Below are 23,761 nucleotides of genomic sequence, written 5' to 3' on the forward strand. Positions count from 1 at the left end.
GACATGTTACCTTGCTCTCACCAACCACCCAGCTATCTACATTCCTAATAATCTAATCACCAACTATGACAGTTAACTCTTCCTTCCTGGCAGTAGCCCGTGGAAACACATCCTCTGTGCAAGAGGACAATGGATCACCTGGAGAGCAGGTCCTTGCCACAGGATCACTTTCTGCTGCACCAGGTTGATGCTTTTTGATCAGGAGACCTTCCTCCTCTAAGGCAGCACCAGGGCTGCTAGTTGGGACTTGGCTACTATGTCCCTGAAAGTCTCGTCTATAAACCTCTCTATTTGCCTTAGTTCCTCTAGGCTTGCCACTCTAGCCTCCAGAGATCAGATTCATTCTCTGAGAGGCAGGAGCTCTATGCATCAGGTTCACACATACAACCTCTCACTGGTATGTAAAAAATCATACATGTGACATTTGGTACAGAAGACTGGAAGGCCTCCCTCTTGAAGCTGTATTGCTGCCTTAATTTTGTTGAGTTCTTAGTTAAGTTTAGGTTTTTAAGGGAGTAGGAATGCGTAGACAAGAGTCCTTTAAATTTATTGCTATATTCACTATTATTATGGTAGTGACCAGTAACAGGATAATTAAACTCTTGATAAGGTCAGGGGAAATCTTCTATTTTAGATAAAAGGCTGATTGATTTTTTATGTGAAAGTGTCTCTGGCCTATAAATCAAAGGATAAGCTAATGGTGGGAGAGAGGGAAAGACAAACATATGCAAACTTTAAGCTTTTCCCTACCTTTTGGCTTGTTTTTTTATAAAAACACTCAAGTTGTAAGCTTTTTCCTACTTTTTTGCTTGCTTTTTATAAGAAAAGCAGATTCCAAGGACCTGATTTTAAATAGCATTTAATTGAGTAAGACTGGGTTTTACTCGAGTAAATGTACTTTACTTGAGTAAGTGGGCTTTTGAAAATTGCTACACTATATGCCATTGAATTGTCCATAGGATTTACTTGATAAAGTATACTTTTCTCAAGTAAATGGCTTTTAAAATTACTATGATAGTATGTTACATTTATGCACATAACTCCTTTGAAAATTAGCCCCTAAACCTTTACTTTTTTTTTTATAACAAAAATACAAACTCTAAGCATTTACCTATCTTTTGTCTAGTTTTTTTTAATAACAAACTCACAAACTCTAAGCTTTTTCCTACCTTTTGGCTAGCTTTGTATAAGCGGCATGGACAACTCTCTGAAGCAGCCTGTTAGGGCGAAACACTGAGGGGCAGATTTTCAAAGGGGTACGTGCGTAACCCCCGAAAAGCTGCCCCTTCCACCCCCTGCGTGCACCGAGCCTATGTTGCATAGGCTCGGCAGTGCGCACAAGCCCCGGGACGCGTGTAAGTCCCGGGGCTTTCCTGGGGGACATGTAGGGGGGCGAGTTGCGGTGGCGCATCATCGGGGGTGTTCCGAGGGCGGGGCTGTGGGCATGGTTCTGGCCCAGGAGCGTTTCGGGGGCGTGGCCGAGGCCTCTGAAACTGCTCCTGGGCTGGGGAATCGCGTGCCGGCAGCCGGCCGGCGCGTGCGAGTTACGCCTGCCTCAGGCAGGCGTAACTTTTATAATAAAGGTAGGGGGGATTTAGATAGGGCTGGGGGGGTGGGTTAGGTAGGGGAAGGGAGGAGAAGGTGGGGGCGCCAGAAAGAAAGTTCCCTCCGAGGCTGCTCCGATTGCGTGCGCCGACCCCGGATTTTAAAAGATATGCGCGGCTACATGCGTATCTATTAAAATCCGGCGTACTCCTGTTTGCGCCGGGTGCGCGAACAAAAGTACACGCGTGCATACTTTTTTAAAATCTGCTCCTGAGCATCAGAGGTTTTTGAAAGCACCAGCCACTCGCTAAGCGTGTGATTTATCTAAAGGTCTGCAATTCACAAAATTAAGTCATTTCAATCTTTGTGAGTATTTACATGTTGAAATGAGTCAATTAGGTTGAAGGCTCACTGCTTATGCAAATAATGTGAACTATATGGAGACCGTTTAAAGTTGTCAAACTCACAAATTCTTCAGAATAGTTTATTAAGAAGATTAAAGAGATAATATTTTTCGTGGGTTTTTAATTTGGAAGTATTTTATGACTAATGATTTTGTCCTACAAACCAGTTCACAAGGCAGTTACCCAAGAATTGGCATCTGAAACCTTTTTCCTCCATATTAAACATATTTTTTGTTCACATTAAGCATTTAAAGTAATTAAGCAAAAAATTAAAAAGTACAAAATTTTGCACTGGGTATTTTTTCTACTCTTTGATTCTAAATCTATATCTGGTATTCTCCTCTTATTTGATGTTTTTTTTAATAACAAAAACACAAACTCTAAGCTTTTTCCTACCTTTTTCCTCTCTTTTTATAACAAACACACAAATTCTAAGCCTTTACCTATCTTTTGTCCCAAGACTCAAATCAAAACTTTTGCTTTGAAACTTGAATGGATACAATTTACCCTTTGAAGATTACATCCTTTTTTCCTGTGAGTACTTTTGGTTTTTTAATAGAATGACATGTGTAGGGTTGAAATGCACTTTGGGGCAGATTTTCAAAGGGGTATGCCCCAAAAACCTGCTCCAAGTTCCCCCTGCACGCGCCGAGCCTATGTTGAATAAGCTCGGCAACGCGCACAAGCCCCGGGATGCGCGTAAGTCCTGGGGCTTTCCTGGGGGGCGTGTCGAGGGCGTGTCGGGGGTGTGTCACGACAGCACGTCATTCGGGGGCAGAGCCGTGGGAGTGGTTCCGGCCCGGGGCATTTCGGGGGCATGGCCGAGACCTCCGAAACAGCTCCTGGGCCGGGGAATTGTGTGCCGGCCAGCTGGCTGGCGTGCGCGAGTTTCACCTGCCTCTGGCAGGCGTAACTTTTAAAACTAAGGTAGGGGGGGTTTAGATAGGGCTGGGGGGTGGGTTAGGTAGGGGAAGAGAGGAGAAGAGAGGGGAAGGTGCGGAGGGGGTGGAAGGAAAGTTCCCTCCGAGGCCGCTCCGATTTTGAGCGGCCTCGGAGGGAACAGAGGCAGGCTGCGCGGCTCGGCGCTCAGGCTGCCGATTTTGGGCAGCCTTGCGCGTGCCGACTCCGGGTTTTAAAGGATACATGCGGCTACACGCGTATCTATTAAAATCCTGCGTACTTTTGTTTGCTCCTGGTGCGCGAGCAAAAGTACGCGCGGGCGTACTTTTATAAAATCTACCCCAGTATGTATGTGATTTCCTCCCTGGGTGTGTGGCTATAAGTGGGCATGTTGTAGAACATGGTGCATAGTTTACCTGGATTGAGGGAGGGCCATTGTCACATAAATTAGCAATGGCCAATTTCTGTTGGTAAAACGCTTTGTACCCGCATTAACGGCTTTGAAAACTGTCCTCTTGGGGATTGATAGTCAAAGCACTTGATGCATATAAAGCCCTGTGTTATTTTATTTATTTATTTATTTATTTATTTATTTATTTAAGGGTTTTTTATATACCGAAGCACGTTTGCAAAACATCACCTCGGTTCACAATGTAACATAACTTAGCAACAGGCTTTACAATAATAACATTTTTTTTTTTTTTAACAGGGAGAGGGTTAACAAGGGCAGGAGTAGATAATACGAGAATTATATACATATGTACAAGTTAGTTTTAACAAGTGAGTTCATCAAAGCAGTCAGAGTAATTAGCGGAGGAAAGTATTAAAAGGGGAGGGGAAGAGGGGAGTATACCCACAGAGGGTGGAGGGTAGGGTGAGAAAGTAGATGGGGCGAGAGTCAGTCGGGTGGTCATGTCGCATCTTTGGGGGGGGAGACAATTCGTTAGTCAGGGTACGCTAGTTTGAACAGCCATGTTTTAAGATATGCACATAAGCTGCATTTTGAAAATCAACCAGGGGGATTCTGCAGGTAAATGTATGCATGAAACTCAATTGAATATGTCCTTTCACCCACACACCCAGCAGTTGCTCCAGAGGGGAGGAGCTGGGGTGGGAAAAGGACTGGCACATATGCTTTTAATTTTTGAAAGTACGCAGATAAAATCTCCACCCAGAAATGTATACCCGCTCCAAGCTGGGTGCAATTTTCTGTGAGCAAATCTGCATGAGGATTGGCTGAGCCCAGAAATTTTCAAAGCAAATTATGCACAGAAGTCCACTATGAAAACTCAGGCTAAAAACTTGGGGGTTCTTAAATTAAGCCCTCTGTGGGCTTTATGAAAAATGCTCTCCTTATGTTTAATCTGCCTGGGATAGTGTTTGGAAATTAATTTGATCTTCAGTAATGTGATGAGAGAAAAAGCTGAATCGGTCATTCCTCCTGTGTATGAACCATGTCATAGCTGAGGGCAGGCAACATTCATTCTTATGATTAATACCTGGGAGTGTTATAGCCTAATGAGAAAGTTCCAGATGTGTCTGAAATGAAATGGCTATTTTTTTTTTCCTTTCACTTAAGTCATGTAAACATTTTGATTACTTGCATTCCCAGCTTGTATTCATCCAAAGTGAACTGAACCACTGGATTTGTTGTTGGATCATGCTTTGTAACTTGCAAAATGACTTGCAAAATGACTAATTTTGAATGGAAAACAGTCTGGCTTCTGTAACTTTATCTCTGTTTTGAAAGAGACAGGGCGCCCACTGTGGACATCAAAATGTGACTACTTGTCCAATAGCCCTTCATGTGCTCACACAAAAGCACTCATCATAAGCATTAACCCAGTAACCATCTTATTTTAAATCATACTTTTTCTAAAAAGAAGGGTGCAACCTGCTTTAGAAATATAGAAAGCACAGCTGATGCTTATGTGGAAATCAAAAAGCAATTATGTAATTTGTATCTCAGCACACTCTATACTTGAGTAGGGAAAACAGATTAAGGAAAGCAGAGAGACGTTTAAGCACAGGAGGATGACAGAATGAGTTAGTGATAAGATTGGACCTGGCAGCCTCTGCCTCCAGGTCTGGTGTCACTCTGATCTTCACCTATTAGGCTGCACTAAGCAGGTATGAGTTTCCATATACATTAGATGACTGTCCACTTTGGGTTATGACAGCTTTGCAGGCTATGTTTTTAATGTTGCTCACAGGGACGGTAACTTTTAAACAGCCTCAAGGGTGTACATGTACGCGCGTATGCCAGCTCGCACCAATGAATGCAGCCATTTTATACCATATGTGCTTATATGCATGTATGTTATAAAACTGGCAGTATGCATGTACATGTGCGTGCAGTTTTATATGGACACGTGCATGTGTGCAAATTGTACCTCGTAAGTGGGGGGATTTTATTAGATGCACGTGCCGATGCAATTACCAGTTTCTTGAGTCTGTTCCCAGCTCACTCAGTTAAAAGACAGGCCTTCCTAACCCCTCTAGTTAATATGCCTCCCTTTTACTCTTTTAGTCCCAATCCTTAAAACCCCACTAACTAGCCACGTTTTTTTCTGTTTTAAAACTTACACGCCATCCATAGCAGAAGTAAAGTTACACATAGAGGACCCCGGCACGTGCTTCTGCGAGTAAATACTTATGCGCACATTTCAAGTGATCTTCCCAGAATGCCCATGTCCCACTCATGCTCTGCCCAGATCACGCCTATGCCCTGCCCCTTTTAACTTTTTGATTTGTGTGCGTACCAGGAGATACACGCATACTTGCACGCTTTTTTAAATCTGCCCGCGGCCTGTGGGTTGGAAGCCGGACGCTCAATTTAGCCAGCGTCCGTTTTCCGAACCCGTGGCTGTCAGCGGTTCGAGAACCGATGCCAGTAAAATTGAGCATCGGCTGTCAAACCCGCTGACAGCCGCCGCTCCTGTCAAAAAGGAGGCGCTAGGGACGCGCTAGTGTCCCTAGCACCTCCTTTTACTGCGGGCCCGTATGTCAGTTGTTGGATGGGCTGTGGATTACTTTTCAAATATATGCAGACCACCTGCAATTGTTATTTCCAGTGTGCTCTTCTGTGGAGGAAGTTAGTGCATTCATTGCTACTTCTGTAGAGATGATAATTTGCTGGGTAAAGCAAAATGGTTTAGTGTTAATTTTAAATATTCCTAAAATATGGTTTTACCTGTCTCATTTAGGGATGATTTATGCCCACCATCTAAGATAAGTATAAATGGTATAGAAATTGCACCAGGGGAGGTGGTTCATGACTTAGGGATATATTTGGATGATTCGTTTTCTTTTCAGCACCAATTGTGGGCAGTGGTAAAAGTAGGCTTTTTTCAGTTATGCAGAGTATGCTAGTTGTGATACATTCTGGATAAGAACAATTTTAGGACATTAATACATTCTTTTGTCCTTTCAGTGTTGGATTATGGGAATGCCCTTTACGTTGGGCTACCAAAGTGTTATCTTTGTTTGCTACAACTTTTGCTTAATGCAGCCACTCGCTTGGTAGTTCAGTGTTCTTTACATGACCATATTACACCAATACTATGCATGCTTCATTGGCTGCCTGTTGAACAAAAAGTTAAATTTAAAATTTTGTCCTTGGTACACCAAGTTCACTATGGTAATGGCCCAAGTTACTTGAAAAATTTGTTGTCTTTATACCAACCACCATGGCCCTTAAGGTCTGTGGGCCAACAGTTGCGATGCGTGCTCATCAACGGGTTTTTTCTATTGTGGCCTGTTGTGTTCCGCGACCATGGCCCCCTACCTCACCCGCAGTGGCGACCTGCCACGGCAACATCAGGGGACGCTGCTGAATCCATGCCCGTCATAGCAGCGCGGACCTCTGGGATGGCCGCTGGGCTGGGAGCCGTCCCTGCTCCTCCCTCGCGGTGTCATACAGCCTTTCCTCCATGGCCGAAATCCAAGATGGCTGCCGCCATCTTAGACTGAGGCTGCACCCCCTTACTAGATTTCAAGGGGCCTCATCCCTTTAACTATGCTCAGCTGTTCTCAATGAGCCAGAGCAGAGGAAGTATATAAGGAGACTTCCTCTGCTCATTCCTTGACTTGGCAACGTCCTTCGTTGGTCAGGTCTGCTTGCTTCGGTGAGTCTTCTTGTGCTTCGGATCCTTGCTTCTTGGTTCCTGTCTTGTCTTAGTGATTCCTGGTTCCTGACTTCGGATTGGCAAGCGGTGATTCCTGGTGTGTGACTTCAGACTGGTAAGCGGTGATTCCTGGTGTGTGACTTCGGACTGGTAAGCGGTGATTCCTGGTGCGTGACTTCGGACTGGCAAGCGGTGATTCCTGGTGTGTGACCGGATTGGCAAGCGGCGATCCCTTGGTGAGTGACCTCGGACTGGTAAGCGACGACCCTCTGGCACTCGACCTTGGACTTCTTCTGGACCATTGTCTCCAAGGGCCCACCTAAGTCCCAGCGGCCCAGATCCCTACAGGCTCCTCCCGAGGGGACCGCGGGCTTCCAGGGGTGAAACTCCAGTTAGCCCTTGCACCAATCTCTCGACTCCTTGACCTCTCAAAGGTCCACCTAAGTCCCAGCGGTCCGGGTCCCTAAGGGCTCCTCCTGGGGGGACTGCGGGCTTCCAGTGGCGAAGACACAGTTCCTTTTCTTGACGTCACGACTCTTCGTCTGCCTCCACAGTCGCCTCAGTCTCCAGTGCCGAGGGTCAGCTGGTCGTATCTTCTGCTCTGCTTCGCCACCCGATGGGAGAACCTAGGGATCCACCTCCTCAGGTATACCACCCTCCTGTCGGTCCAAGGGTTCACAAGCCTGAGCATAACAGATTGCCAAGTCCATGGACTTGGCAATCTGGCAGATGGGCAGATGGCCTGGCGGAGGCATCCGCCCGCCAGGCCATTCCTGGAATGGCCCAGCATCTGAAGGACCAGCAAAAGACCCTGGATGCCCTTGTCTCTGCAGTGGAAGGCCTGAACCAACGCTTCGAGGCGTTAGGGCCCATGAACCCCACTCTGCCGTCCCTGCCTGTGGCTCCAGGGGGCCCCTCTACTCGTCAGGGCCCCATGCAGACCACTGTGGGCGATCTTGGGCAGGTAATTCCCACGCAACTCCCGGCGCCCTCTCGATACACTGGAGACGCAAAGTTGTGTCGGGGATTCCTTAGCCAGTGCCAGGTCCATTTTTCCTTGTTGCCCGCTCAATTTCCTAACGACCTGGTCAAAACTAGTACATTATGTTCCTGCTCGACGGGAAGCCTTTGATATGGGCCTCTCACCTATGGGAGAGAAGAGACCCAGTGTTTGGAAACCTGGACCAGTTTCTGTCCGCTTTTCGACAGATTTCTGATGAGCCTGTCCGTCAGAACTACTCTGGTTGCAACAGGGTACTCGGACAGTGGCCGAGTACGTGACAGAGTTCCGCACCCTGGCCGCAGAGCTAAACTGGAGAGAGGATTGCCTCCATGGGATCTTCTTGGAGGGGCTAGCCCCGCGCCTTCAGAATGAACTAGCAGCGAGGGAACTCCTGGACGATCTTAATGGCATGATAGATTTGGCCAATCGAGTGGTTCGTAGCATGCGGTTTCGCCTTCTGGAAGTGAAGGCAGGAAGGAGATCCTTGCCTTCTCCCAAGGGCGCATCGGGAACCCTTCGAACACCGGTCGAAGAGCCCATGGAATTGGGACGTGGGAGAATTTCTCCACAAGAGTGCCGGCGGCGGATTAAGGAAGGACTTTGTTTCTATTGCAGTGCAGCGGGCCATCAAATAGCCGCATGCCCAGCGCGGCCGGAAAACTCCTGGGCCTAGGACCTGAAGGAGGTCTCTTCCTGGGCCTAACCTCACCTGCACTTCCACTAACGCTACCAGTGGCGTTAACGTCTGCGGACAGTGAGTTCCACACGTTAGCCCTGGTAGACTCTGGTGCCAGCGGCAATTTCATTATGAAGAGCCTGGTGGAGCACTTGAAGATCCCACAGGTCCGTCTTCCAGCTCCATTGGTCATCTCATCGATCCAAGGTAAACCCCTTCTGGAACATGTGACACACATCACGATTCCCGTCCAGTTGAGGGTTGGACTCCTTCATCGTGAGCGGATTCCATTCCATGTCTTGGAGTATTCCATATTAGGGATGTGAATCGTTTTAGGACGATTAAAATTATCGTCCGATAATTTTAATATCGTCTTAAACCGTTATGGAACACAATACAATAGAGATTCTAACGATTTATCGTTATAAATCGTTAGAATCGTGAGCCGGCACACTAAAACCCCCTAAAACCCACCCCTGACCCTTTAAATTAAATCCCCCACCCTCCCCAACCCCCCCCCCAAATGACTTAAATAACCTGCGGGTCCAGCGGCGGTCCGGAACGGCAGCGGTCCGGAACGGGCTCCTGCTACTGAATCTTGTTGTCTTCGGCCGGCGCCATTTTCCAAAATGGCGCCGAAAAATGGCGGCGGCCATAGACGAACACGATTGGACGGCAGGAGGTCCTTCCGGACCCCCGCTGGACTTTTGGCAAGTCTTGTGGGGGTCAGGAGGCCCCCCCCAAGCTGGCCAAAAGTTCCTGGAGGTCCAGCGGGGGTCAGGGAGCGATTTCCCGCCGCGAATCGTTTTCGTACGGAAAATGGCGCCGGCCATACGCGTATGGCCGGCGCCATTTTCCATACGGAAAATGGCGCCGGCAGGAGATCGACTGCAGGAGGTCGTTCAGCGAGGGTTCCGGCGCCTCGCTGAACGACCTCCTGCAGTCGATCTCCTGCCGGCGCCATTTTCCGTACGAAAACGATTCGCGGAGGCCGCCTTCCATCGCCTCAAAGAGGTGTTCCTGCAACAGCCGTGCCTATGCCATCTGGATCCGCAACGGCCATTCATCATCGAAGTGGACGCATCCTCAGAAGGCGTAGGGGCCGTTCTGAGCCAGACTTCAAAGAATAACAAGTTACATCCGTGTGCCTTCCTCTCACGTCAGTTCTCTCCGGCAGAGTGGAACTACGCCATTGGGGACAAGGAGCGCCTAGCCATTAAAGTGGCCCTAGAAGAATGGCGTCCTTGGCTAGAAGGGGCACAACACCAGTTTACGGTCTACATGGACCATAAAAACCTTGAGTACCTGCATCTGGCACAGCAACTCAATCCTCGACAGGCACGTTGAGCGTTATTCTTCACCCGCTTTAACTTTGTTCTCTGCTATAGACCGGCCGGGAAGAATCTCAAAGCCGACGCCTTGTCACGTGTCTTCGAGATCACAGAGACTTCTGATGAACCGCAGTTCATCATCGAACCATCACGTGTTCTATTGTCCGCCACCACCACCATTCCTCCGGGGAAAACTCTGGTTCAGCCGCACCTGTGGAAACAAGTTCTGGCCTGGGCTCATGACTCCCGTTGTTCCGGCCATCCAGGACAATACTGGACATTACAGACCCTTCGCTGATACTATTGGTGGCCTAAGGTCAACAAGGATGTCCGGTCCTATGTAGAGTCCTGCCAGTCATGTGCCCGGCATAAGAGGATTCCAGGTTCGACCCCAGGTTTGCTTCAAACACTACCAGCTCCCTCGGAACCATGGACCCATCTAGCGACTGATTTCGTGGTTGATCTACCGTCCTCCAGTGGGAACACTGTCATATGGGTGGTCATTGATCGCTTTAGCAAAATGGCACATGTCCTTGCCTCTTCCAGGGTTGCCGTCTGCACCACAGTTGGCCCAGCTGTTCGTTCAGCACATTTTCAGACTACATGGTCTACCACGGAGTATTCTCTCAGACCGAGGCCCTCAATTCACTGCCAGATTCTGGAGGGTCCTCTGCCAGAAGTTCGACATCACTCTGGACTATACTTCGGCTTACCACCCTCAGACCAACGGTCTAGTGGAGAGAACAAATCAGACCCTAAAGCAGTTCCTCTGCATCTACGTAAATGAGAAACAGGACAACTGGGCAAGTCTGCTGCCATGGGCAGAATTCACACTCAATTCTCACCTTTCTACGGCTACCGGGTCCTCGCCATTCCAGATAGTCTATGGGAAGCAGCCACGCCGGTCGCTGTCGGTTCCCATTTCCGTCACGTCCCCAGTAGCCCAGCTCTCAGCGGATGAACTGCACTGCCTGTGGATCTCCACACGGCGCTCACTGATTAAAGCCAGTCAGGTGGCAAAAAGATATGCCTATCAGCGTCGGAGGCCGTACCCACCTCTAAGACCGGGTCAAACTGTCTGGCTGAGCACCCAGTTTATTCACCTGAAGCTGCCATCGGCGCGACTGGCTCCTCGGTTTATTGGGCCATTTCCCATCCTTCGACAGATTGGTGCAGTATCGTACCAGCTTTGACTACCGCCTTCACTCAAGATACACAGCATGTTCCATGCCTCCCTTTTGAAAGCCCCTGGTGTTATCTTGGCCTTCCAGTACGCCTCCGACTCCCCAACCTATTGCCTCTGAAGATGACCTCACCTATCAGGTCCGAGAGGTGTTGGACATGCGAAAACACTGAAGGAAGTGGGAGTACCTGCTAGCTTGGGAGGGATTCGGCCCTGAAGAAAACACATGGGAGCCGTTGACCAACATCCTCGACCTGAGCTTGCATGACCAATTCCATAGGGACTATCCGTCTAAGCCCAGGCCTCTGGGGAGGCGCCCTACCTCACTCGCGGCAGCGACCCGCCGCTACAACATCAGGGGAAGCTGCTGAATCCGTGCCCGTCGCACTGGCGCGGGCCTCCGGGACGGGCGCCAGGCTGGGAGCCGTCCCTGCTCCTTCCTCGCGGCGTCATACAGCCTTTCCTCCGTGGCCGAAATCCAAGATGGTCGCCACCATCTAGACATGAGGCCGCGCCCCCTTACTAAATTTAAAGGGACTTCGTCCCTTTAACTACTCTCAGCTGTTCTCCATGAGCCAGAGCAGAGGAAGTATATAAGGAGACTTCCTCTGCTCATTCCTTGACTTGGCAACGTCCTTCGTTGGTCAAGTCTGCTTCCTTCGGTGAGTCTTCTTGTGCTTTGGATCCTTGCTTCTTGGTTCCTGTCTCGTCTTAGTGATTCCTGGTTCCTGACTTCGGATTGGCAAGCAGTGATTCCTGGTGTGTGACTTCGGACTGGCAAGCTGCGATCCCTTGGTGAGTGACCTCGGACTGGTAAGCGACGACCCTCTGGCACTTGACCTTGGACTTCTTCTGGACCATCGTCTCCAAGGGCCCACCTAAGTCCCAGCAGCCCGGGTCCCTATGGGCTCCTTCCGGGGGGGACCGTGGGCTTCCAGGGGTGAAGCTCCAGTTAACCCTTACACTGATCTTTCGACTCCTTGACCTCTCAAAGGTCCATCTAAGTCCCAGCGGTCCGGGTCCCTTCGGGCTCCTCCTGGGGGGACCGCGGGCTTCCAGTGGCGAAGACACAGTTCCTCTTCTCGATGTCACGACTCTTCGTCTGCCTCCACAGTCACCTCAGTCTCCAGTGCCGAGGGTCAGCTGGTCGCATCTTCTGCTCTGCCTCGCCACCCGACGGGAGAACCTACGGATCCACCTCCTCAGGTATACCACCCTCCCTTCGGTCCAAGGGTTCACAAGCCTGAGCATAACATGGCCGCCTCCATTTGGAATGGTCTTCCAGCAAGTTTGCGGCTACTAACAGATTATAAAGAATTTAGAAAGGCTTTAAATACACATTTGTTTGGTGAGGCTTTTGATTAGATTCTGTTTTTTATTGATTATGCTTTTTATTTGATTTTATATTATTTTATTGTTAATAATATTGTGCTTTATTGTGTATGCAGAGTTCAGTTTTGGTTTTTTTTTAATTTTGTCGTAATCCGCCTTGTACAGTGAGGGGGCAGAATATACATTTTTGGAAATAAATAATCTCCTGTTACTTTAAAAAAAGGACCACAGTATGATTCCCATGCTTTGCCTACTCATTTTATGATATATTGAACTAGATATGGCATTATATTGCAATGCCTGAAAATCTGGTAAGGATTCCTAACCATAAAGAAGAGCAAATGATGAAACCCTCATCTTCCTAGGCAACCAGGGTCTTATGACCGACAGGCACAGAAGAGAGAGGTGTCAACATCATTGCAAGCTTGTTGCAATATATTTTGCAGTCACCAACATTGCAGTGCTGCCCTCTCATCAAGATTTCAAGTAAAGGAGTTGTGCTCACACTAAACAAAAGAAAACCCAAAATCTTTCTTTTTAAAATTTAAAACTAAACAATACATTTTTTAAGGATGTGCTGTAATCTTGTTTTGGAAACAAAACAAAAACAAATGAAATGTTATTCGTTTAATTTTTAACTTTTTGTTTGGTTTGGATCAGCCACTGCCATTTAAAAACCAAAAGCACTTGGCCACCCTTTTCAAAAATGTCCTCCTGGGCTTTTTCCTACCCACATAAGCCCCCCCTGGACTGTTACAGTCCTCTGCAGGCCCTTTGGACTCCCCCCTTCATGTACCTTAAAGAGATAACCTCTCCCAGAAGCAGGCGCGATCCCCAGTTGCTCTTGCCCCACTGGTGCCATTTCTGATAACTGGTATCATACAACACAATGGCACTCAGTGAATGCGTCCCTGCAATGGGCCATTGCTGCATTGGCCACCCAGATACAGGAACAAAAGACTGAATTGAATGATCTCCTGAGCAAGTTCATGCAACAGACCTAGCAGCAACTTGATAAAGTAACAGACCTTGACTCAGCACTCAGATGTTATACAAACCCAACATCTGGGCCCTGTTCCAGTACCAGCTTTGGAGAACCCTGTGCCAGCACCCATCCGGACCGTGGAATTCATGATACAGTTTCTACCACCTTTTGAGGTATAGCGGGGCCTCCAAGGGGTGCAGAGGGTTCCTCAATGAATGCAAGATGCATTTTGAGTTATAGCCAGCACATTTTTTTTTTCTGGTCATGTCAAGATTACCCTTCATCCTACCAACTGGAGTCCAATTGGACCCCATGCACTAAGGTGCTTCCGCTATATAAAACACCAGAAATTATTTTTAACTCTCCATTTTATGAATTTGTCACAGCCTACAGTAAGTCTGATTCAAATGTTATTCTAAACTATTCTAGTTTATTCTTCCTACAGAAGCTATTTATTATTTGGTGTCCAAAAAGACCCCAGAAATTGCGACTTTCAATTAAGGAAGTTGAAAAATGTATAACTACTGATTCTTTGCATTTTCAGTCGGTAAAAATGTCTACAAGAGGGTCTTCTAGACAGAAATATGCTCAGTATTCTACTGCAGATGTTCTGAAAGCAATTTTCGAGGATAACAATGACTGATTTTGAAGATACAGACAACTCTAATGATGAGGTTGATCACACATCAGAGCAATCAGAACATTGTGACATCGAATCCGGTCAGCCACCTGTTGTTAGTCAACCAAATGATATTCCTGCAAGAGGAAGATGTCCATCAAGGGCACATTGAACTTGTCGTGGCACACAGGGCGATCAATAAAACTGCATGGGGTCCATTTGGACCCCAGTTGGTAAGATTGTGATGTAAAATATGTTGGTAGGGTGAAGGTTAAGTATATCATTTCCCTGTTGTTCAGTTCTTGCCCAGTTCTTGCCTGGGCTTCTCCATTGTGGGAACAAGATGACTTACTTCTCAGGAACTTGGATAACTTCACACAATAATTTTCCCTGATCTTTTACCAACCCGGGGCTGTCTCATCCGTTGTCACAGAACTTCTTTATATTCATCAAGGCACGCATTCAGTCAGTGAGTATGCAGTACAATTTCGTACCCTAGCTTCTAAACTCGGTTGGGGTGAAGATAGCCAAACTGCCATTTTTTGGCAAGGTTTATCTGGGAGAATAAAAGATGAACTAACAGCTTAAGACATTCCCCTGATCCTAGAAGCTCTTATTACCTTAGCTATTTGAATAGATCTGAGATTTCAGGAACAAGCTCTCTGCTTCAATGGCAGGGGAGAAAGACTGAAACTTCAAGCATATCCAGCATAGCTCTCTGCTTCAATGGCAGGGGGGAACATAAGAACATGCCATATTGAGTCAGACCAAGGGTCCATCAAGCCCAGCATCCTGTTTCCAACAGTGGCAATCCAGGCCATAAGAACCTGGCAAGTACCCAAAAACTAAGCCTATTCCATGTTATCATGCTAGTAATAGAGGTGGTTATTATCTAAGTCAACTTAATTAATAGCAGGTAATGGACTTCTCCTCCAAGAACTTATCCAATCCTTTTTTAAACACAGCTATACTAACTGCACTAACCACATCTTCTGGCAACAAATTCCAGAGTTTAATTGTGCTTTGAGTGAAAAAGAACTTTCTCTGATTAGTTTTAAATGTGCCACATGCTAACTTCATGGAGTGCCCCCTAGTCTTTCTATTATCCGAAAGAGTAAACAAACGATTCACATCTACCCATTCTAGACCTCTCATGATTTTAAACACCTCTATCATATCCCCCCTCATCCGTCTCTTCTCCAAGCTAAAAAGTCCTAACCTCTTTAATCTTTCCTCATAGGGGAGCTGTTCCATTCCCTTTATCATTTTGGTTCCTCTTCTCTGTAACTTCTCCATTGCAATTATATCTTTTTTGAGATGCGGCGACCAGAATTGTACACAGTATTCAAGGTGCGGTCTCACCATGGAGCGATACAGAGGCTTTCTAATAATTCCCAACATTCTGTTTGCTTTTTTGACTGCCGCAGCACAATGAACCGACGATTTCAATGTGTTATCCACTATGACGCCTAGATCTCTTTCTTGGGTAGTAGCACCTAATATGGAACCTAACATTGTGTAACTATAGCATGGGTTATTTTTCCCTATATGCATCACCTTGCACTTGTCCACATTAAGTTTCATCTGCCATTTTGATGCCCAATTTTCCAGCCTCACAAGGTCTTCCTGCAATTTAATACAATCTGCTTGTGATTTAACTACTCTGAACAATTTTGTATCATCTGCAAATTTGATTACCTCACTTGTCGTATTTCTTTCCAGATCATTTATAAATATATTGAAAAGTAAGGGTCCCAATACAGATCCCTGAGCAACTCCACTGCCCACACCCTTCCATTGAGAAAATTGTCCATTTAATCCTACTCTCTGTTTCCTGTCTTTTAGCCAGTTTGTAATCCACGAAAGGACATCGCCACCTATCCCATGACTTTTTATTTTTCCTAGAAGCCTCTCATGAGGAACTTTGTCAAATGCCTTCTGAAAATCCAAGTACACTACATCTACAGGTTATCCACATGTTTATTAACTCCTTCAAAAAAGTGAAGCAGATTTGTGAAGCAAGACTTGCCTTAGGTAAAGCCATGCTGACTTTGTTCCATTAAACCATGTCTTTCTATATGTTCTGTGATTTTGATGTTTAGAATACTTTCCACTATTTTTCCTGGCACTGAAGTCAGGCTAACAGGTCTGTAGTTTCCTGGATCGCCCCTGGAGCCCTTTTTAAATATGGGGGTTATATTAGCTATCCTCCAGTCTTCAGGTACAATGGAAGATTTTAATGATAGGTTACAAATTTTTTACTAATAGGTCTGAAATTTAATTTTTTAGTTCCTTCAGAACTCTGGGGTGTATACCATCCGGTCCAGGTGATTTACTACTCTTAAGTTTGTCAATCAGGTCTACCACATCTTCTAGGTTCACCGTGATTTGATTCTGTCCATCTGAATCATTACCCATGAAAACATTCTCCAGGACGGGTACCTCCCCAACATCCTCTTCGGTAAACACCAAAGAAAAGAAATCATTTAATCTTTCTGCGATGGCCTTATCTTCTCTAAGTGCCCCTTTAACCCCTCGATCATCTAATGGTTCAACTGACTCCCTCACAGGCTTTCTGCTTCGGATATATTTAAAAAAGTTTTTACTGTGAGTTTTTGCCTCTACGGCCAACTTCTTTTCAAATTCTCTCTTAGCCTGTCTTATCAATGTCTTACATTTAACCTGCCAACGTTTATGCATTATCCTATTTTCTTCTGTTGGATCCTTCTTCCAATTTTTTAATGAAGATCTTTTGGCTAAAATAGCTTCTTTCACCTCCCCTTTTAACCATGCCGGTAATCGTTTTGCCTTTTTTCCACCTTTCTTAATGTGTGAAATACATCTGGATTGTGCTTCTAGGATGGTATTTTTTAAGAATGACCACACCTCTTGCACACTTTTTATTTTTGTAGCTGCTTTTTTCAGTTTTTTTCTATTTTTCTCATTTTATCAAAGTTTCCCTTTTGAAAGTTTAGCACGAGAGCCGTGGATTTGCTTACTGTCCCCCTTCCAGTCATTAAATCAAATTTGATCATATTATGATCACTATTGCCAAGCGGCCCCACCACTGTTACCTTTCTCACCAAATCCTGTTCTCCACTGAGAATTAGATCTAAAATTGCTCCCTCTCTCATCAGTTCCTGAACCAATTGCTCCATAAAGCTATCATTTATTCCATCCAGGAACTTTATCTGTCTAGCGTGTCCCAATGAAACATTTACCCGGTCAATATTGGAGTAATTGAAGTCTCCCATTATTACCGCACTACCAATTTGGTCAGTCTCACCATCTTGATCAGGTGGATGGTAGTATACTCCTATCACTATAGTCTTCCCCGACACACAATGGATTTCTACCCATAAAGATTCAATTGTGCATTTAGTCTCGTGCAGGATGTTTATCCTGTTGGACTCTATGCCATCCCGGACATAAAGCACCACACCGCCTCCCGGGTGCTCCTCTTTGTCATTGCTATATAATTTGTACCCTGGTATAGCACTGTCCCATTGGTTGTCCTCCTTCCACCATGTCTCTGAGATGCCAATTAAGTCTATGTTATCATTCACTGCTATACATTCTAATTCTCCCATCTTACTTCTTAGACTTCTGGCATTAGCATACAAAGATTTTAGTTTGTTTTTTGTTTGTATTTTCATTCTGCTTTTTAATTGATAGGGATAAGTTAGAATTTTATAGCTCAGGTGAGTTTTTAGTTACAGGCACTTGGACTACTTTTCTTATTATTGGAACCTCACTGTCGGGATGCCCTAATTCTAATGCATCATTAGTATCCTTTGAAGATACCTCTCTCTGAACCATGCACTGCTGAGTGACTGTCGGCTTTCCCCTTTGCTCTAGTTTAAAAGTTGCTCTATCTCCTTTTTAAAGGTTAGCGCCAGCAGTCTGGTTCCTCCCTGGTTAAGGTGGAGCCCATCCCTTTGGAAGAGACTCCCCCTTCTCCAAAAGGTTCCTCAGTTCCTAACAAAACTGAATCCCTCTTCCTTGCACCACCGTCTCATCCATGCATTGAGACTCCGGAGCTCTGCCTGCCTCTGGTGACTGCACGTGGAACAGGGAGCATTTCAGAGAATGCTACCCTGGAGGTTCTGGATTTAGGTTTTCTACCTAAGAGCCTAAATTTGGCTTCCAGAACCTTCCTCCCACATTTTTCTATGTCGTTGGTGCCCACATGTACCATGACAGCCGGCTCATCCCCAGCACTGTCTAAAATCCTATCTAGGTGACACGTGAGGTCCGCCACCTTCACACCAGGTAGGCATGTTACCAGGCGATCCTCATGCCTACCAGCCACCCAGCTGTCTACATTCCTAATAATCTAATCACCAACTATGACGCCGACCTAATCCTTCCCTCCTGGGCAGTAGGCCTTGGGGAGATATCCTCGGAATGAAGAAAAGTGGATCTATATACAGACAACAACCAACAAGGGCTGTATTACATAGTCTAAGTAAACAAATAAGTATGGGTGAAGCTTGCTTATTGCGGCGGTTACTACCCCTCACTAATTAAGCTAGATATTTCACTTAATGCAGTTCCAACACTGCTCTCTACATTAATGGCGGGGGTGGAAGGGAAATAGAACCAAAAGGTTACTAAGGGCCAAGAGTAACAGATAAGCATGAGAGAGAAAAAAAAAGTGCGAAAGCTTGCTGGGCAGACTGGATGGGCCGTTTGGTCTTCTTCTGCCGTCATTTCTATGTTTCTATGTAGAGGAAGAGCTCTCATTGGGCTACTCCCGTAGCTTCCAAGCCCCTAAGTTGCTCGGAGTCAACCCCAGAACCACTGAGGGTTGTTGCCTTCAAAAAGTCCATGCAATTTGATAACACCCAACATTTGGTCAATGAAAAACAAAGATGAAGACGGCATAACCTCTGCCTCTACTGAGCAGCTCAGAAACATTTTGTCAGTCAGTGCCCTGAGAGACCAGAAACTCCGATGAAACAAGTCTAGTTGGGAGGACAATTCTTTGCCAACCTGCTTCTCCTCCTCAATTGATGGTACCAGTGTCCCTCACCTTTGGGAAATACAGTTCAAACTGAAGCTTCAACAGATACCAGAGCCGGGGCCAACTTTATTCAAGATTCATTGTTATGCCAATGTGGCTGCCCTACCACTAGCTTGACTATTTCTCGTGTTATTTCTTCCATTTTCAGAAAATCCTTACATGGTCATGTGACCGCAGCTACCTTTCCCATCATTGTGCAAAAAGGGACTCACCAAGAAAATCTTAAGTTCTACGTGTTACCTAAGGCATCCAGTCCTCTTGTACTTGTCTACCCTGGCTGAGACTCTATCAACTAGCCATTGACTGGAGCACCTTACAGATCAACCACTGGGGCCCATCCTGCTGGGATCATTGTAGCTCTTCATCTCTGGATGTTCTGTTCTGGACTACCTTGCCCGAAGCTTCAAATTTGACACTCCTATATACATACTGTCCCAGCTTAAGTTATGAGACACAACCAGGGGCCCTAGCATCTTGCAATTCTTCTGATTGCCCCAAATCTCCAAAGTCTATCATTGTGGCAGTAGAAGCCACTGCCAAGTCAGCAGGGACTGTCCTCATTCAACACTGTAATCTGGAACTTATAAGTCATGTCTTTCCTCTGCCAAAGGATCCTTGTCTGTAGAACAGGTCCAGTCTGTGAATATTTCTTCAGTTCAACTTCGAAATCCAAGAATCCCTGGACATAATGTCGAGACTCCCAAAGTTCACTGATGTTAGAGATGCACCTTCAATGTCTCCCCAGAAACCAAAGAAAAGAGGCTTGGAGAGAGATCTTAGAGGAGGGGGTACTGTTATGTTTACCACTTACCCCGACACTGCCATATGAAGATTGTCACCTCCCAAGGCAGGGAAATGCCATTATTCCTGCTTCCCTCCTAGGCGTGCACACAGTGCACACTAAGCTATAACAGTCCCATGACAGGAACCCATGCTTTTGGCGCCCTCCGATGTCACACAGCCAGATAATTAACCCCAGCCGAGCAACACAAGGTTGCCTCAGCAAAGATCACCTGTCAGCTTTCAATCCTTGTTCCAGTCTTCAAGTCTGCCAGTCTTCAGCCTTGTTCCAGTCTTCAGCCTTGCTCAACGTCCACCTTCAGCTTCAGCCTTTTCTGCTTTCTAGTCTTGTCTGGCTCTTCAGATATGACCATAGTCACAGCCTCCTGCGCTTATCATAGCCTTGCTCGTGCAAAGACTCATTCACCCACTGTCGGTCAGACCTTAGGGCTCTGCTCACTAGGTTGTATCAATTGCACCATGGCAAGAGAGGATAATGCTCACATTGTCGCAACAACTGCCCGAAGAGTAAAATGTAACTTCAACTTTACTTAATCAAGGAAATTTAAAGATGAACAAATGGCAGTATATCTATCTATATATATCTATATATCTATATATATTAATATAGCATTCTGATGCACAAATATAAAGCAATATACCCTAGGAATTAGTCTCCCAGTTATTAATTTCTCACAAAGTTTCCTTAAAGTAACCAGTTTCAGTTAAGGGAAAAGACAAAAAGGAGGGAAAAAAATCCATTTCAACACACATGTGAGCTCCTGTTTTGGGCTCAGTCTCAAGTCTATGTGACTAAGACCTGGCCTTGATCACGCCCCGGCTTTGAACCTGGGTCTAGGTTTTGGGTCTAGGCCTGGATCTTGGCATCTGGGCCTTAGTGACTGGAATCTGGCCTCAGCTGGGCCACTGTTTCAAGCCCAAGCCTAGGTCTAGACCTTAGGCCTAGGCCTTGGTGACTGGGTCCTGATCTTGGCTAGGCCCCTGCATTGGGATCAGGTCTTGGTGATGGGACCTAGCCTCAGCTGGGCCCTGGTGTTGGACCCTGGCCTAGGCCTGGACCTTGGTGAATGGACCCAGTCTTGTGCTGGGCTCCAGGGATGGGACTAGGCTGAAGCCTGATCCTGCCAGAGGAATTTGGTTGGGGTTTTTTTTTGCAGAAATACAAAAATACCTGAAAATTTTCAGGTATTTTCATCCAACAAACCAAAAATAGCCTCATTTGTTGTGTTCTTGTCATTCATTCAGAATGAATGCATACCTCTACTTGTTTGTTTTCATCTGGTACTGGCAGGAGTAGAAGAACTCCATGGAACCCCTGCAGATCCAAACCCAGCCAATTCTGATATCACAGAAGATCTTTTGCCCCAAAGGAAACAATTGTTTTCTGATTGGAATGGTAAAAGCCAAGGTTAGCCAATGGTTACCAAGAGGTGGAGCTTGCCCATTGTTTGTAGACAGATTTTTTTTCTTGGCCTGAGAACCCTCTGCAATGCTGAATGTCCATATATTTGAGAAACAATGCAAGAGCTAAATGTTGAAATCCCAGAAAAAGGGAAATAGGATACAGTTAGCTTGGTACATGATAAAAGGGCAAGCAATTGGTCCCAATGACACATAATGCCTTGAAATTAGAAGGCAGTGATGGGCAGCCTATTTGACCAATTATTGCAACTGATGTCCGAAAGCCGATGATTGAAAAGAACTTTTGCCATGGCCTATTACATGACAAAGCAACTGTGACATTGACAGCAGTTAAAATGACGTGAAATAATGAGTTCATGAATCCAATGTAGCCAGGGTTTCATGACTATGTTCCCTCTAAAGTGAAGAAGTTAAATGGGATGATTGTTTTTCTGTAATGACTTTGATTCTCAAACCGTTACATTTCGTGCTTTTGACTATCTCTCCACTCTGTGATGTCTGCCAGTTGAGTGATGTAAATACATTTGTTTAAGGCAAAGTTTCTAGGTATTTGTGCTAGAAGTGGAATCTGTAAAATCTTTAGGATACAGAAATAAAAATCATAGTTTGCACAAAAATGGATGCCCCTATATGCAAGGAGTGCAGATGGGCATCATCCTCATTAAAAATACACCTTTTTTTGTATATAACCTGTTGTGCTGGTGGACCCTTGGACCGAGTTTGAGTTAGTGCCAACTGTGGGGAGAGCCCCACTGGTCACCATGGTCAGTAGGCAAGGATGGTGGAAAGCAGAGGCCCAGCTGGAGCTTCACCTCTACCAGCCCACGTTCACCTTAGGTTTAGCCCTCGAGTGCCGAGGCCGGCTGGACCTAGTTGTGGCCTTTGCAATGATAGAAGTCCGGGTGAAGAGATGAAACTTGTGCACAGGTCGGAGGCAGGAGCAGGCAGTAGCTCAAGGTCGTAGGTCAAGCAACGGTTGAGGCAGGCGGCATGGCTCATTATTAAGTTCCAGGAAAGGGTTTTGGCAGGTGGCATAGCTCGTGGTTAAGTTCCAGACTAGGGTCATAGCAGGCGGCATAACTCGTGGTCAAGGTCCAGGCCAAAGTCAAAGCCAAAATCAGTCAAAGGAATGAACAGGAGGAAAAGGAACACAGGAGGCAGGAAGGCAGGAATGCTGGAATGCAGGAATTCGGGAACGCAAGAATTCAAGAATATAGGAACACAGAAATGCAATCCACTACTCTGAGCGAGAAGACCTATTGCCAAGGCACTGGAGGGCTGTCCAGGAAGTCTTTATATACTGTAGAGCTGATGATGTCAGCAAGGAGGGCCGTGGAGAATTTCCCACTGTGAGCCCTTTAAACCTGGAGGAGGGGCGTGCGGGTGCCTAGGGAGTCCCATTGCTAGAGCAGAGTCAGCGGCATCCTGCTGCCGCAGAGAGGGAGCACAGCGGTGCTGGCGGTGTCTCGTGCCACATAGAGATGGCGGTGTCAGTGGCACCCTGAACGCAGCAACACTCAGGGCCGGGAAGGAGGAGTGGTACATTGGCGGTGACTCCCTGCCGCTACGAGGGAGCCCGGGGCAGCCGTCATCCTGATGTCACGGCTTCAGGTGAGTGAGGCTGGCCGCAGAGCACTGTGGCCAGCAAGCGTAACATAACCCCTCTCTTTCGCAAGGAGGTCACCATCAGGGACTGCTGATCACTTGATTCAGTGTCTGGAAAATGCATGGATTCATTCTGTGGGGGCCAGGATTTACCTGTAAGACCCAGGAGATCACATGCAGTACAAAATTCAGTCTACACCAAAGATTCTAGTCCAAAACAGAGACAACTTTACTAAAGTAGACCAATAAAAAAAAGGCAGCACTGCAGATAGTGCTTCACAAATGTAGAAAACACAATGGCAAATACAGTCCTTTTCCAGCTCACAGTCTCAAAATATAATTTCTCATGCTCCTTGACTTTCACATAGACAAAAAAAGCTGGTCTTCCAAAGGTCTTCTTTCCCCTCAGAAACCTTCAGGAAATCCTCTTCCCACTCAAACAAATGGCAAACACCTGGTTATGCCTGCAATCTTTGACACAAGTCTTCCTTTCCAGTGCAATTTAAGAAAAGGAACTTCACAGTACTTTGGCTAGAAAACTCCTCTTGGGATTTCCTTCCACTCAGATGAAAGTTAAGACACAGTCTCCAATTACATAGACAACAAGGCCCTACTCACTATCCTCCTGTCCAGGAGTTCAAAGGGCAAGCGGTCCCTTGCTGCCTCTCTCAGGTTCTCTCATTGACAAAATCTTACTTCACTCCTAAATAACCCTCAGGGACTCAGTGAGTCACTATTTATACAAGTGGTCTCAGGACCCCACTCTTTGGGGATGGACCTACCTGTCACTCCCAAGTGAAAC

The sequence above is a fragment of the Rhinatrema bivittatum genome, chromosome 3 (genome assembly GCF_901001135.1).
Source record: "Rhinatrema bivittatum chromosome 3, aRhiBiv1.1, whole genome shotgun sequence".
Classification (NCBI taxonomy): Eukaryota; Metazoa; Chordata; class Amphibia; order Gymnophiona; family Rhinatrematidae; genus Rhinatrema; species Rhinatrema bivittatum.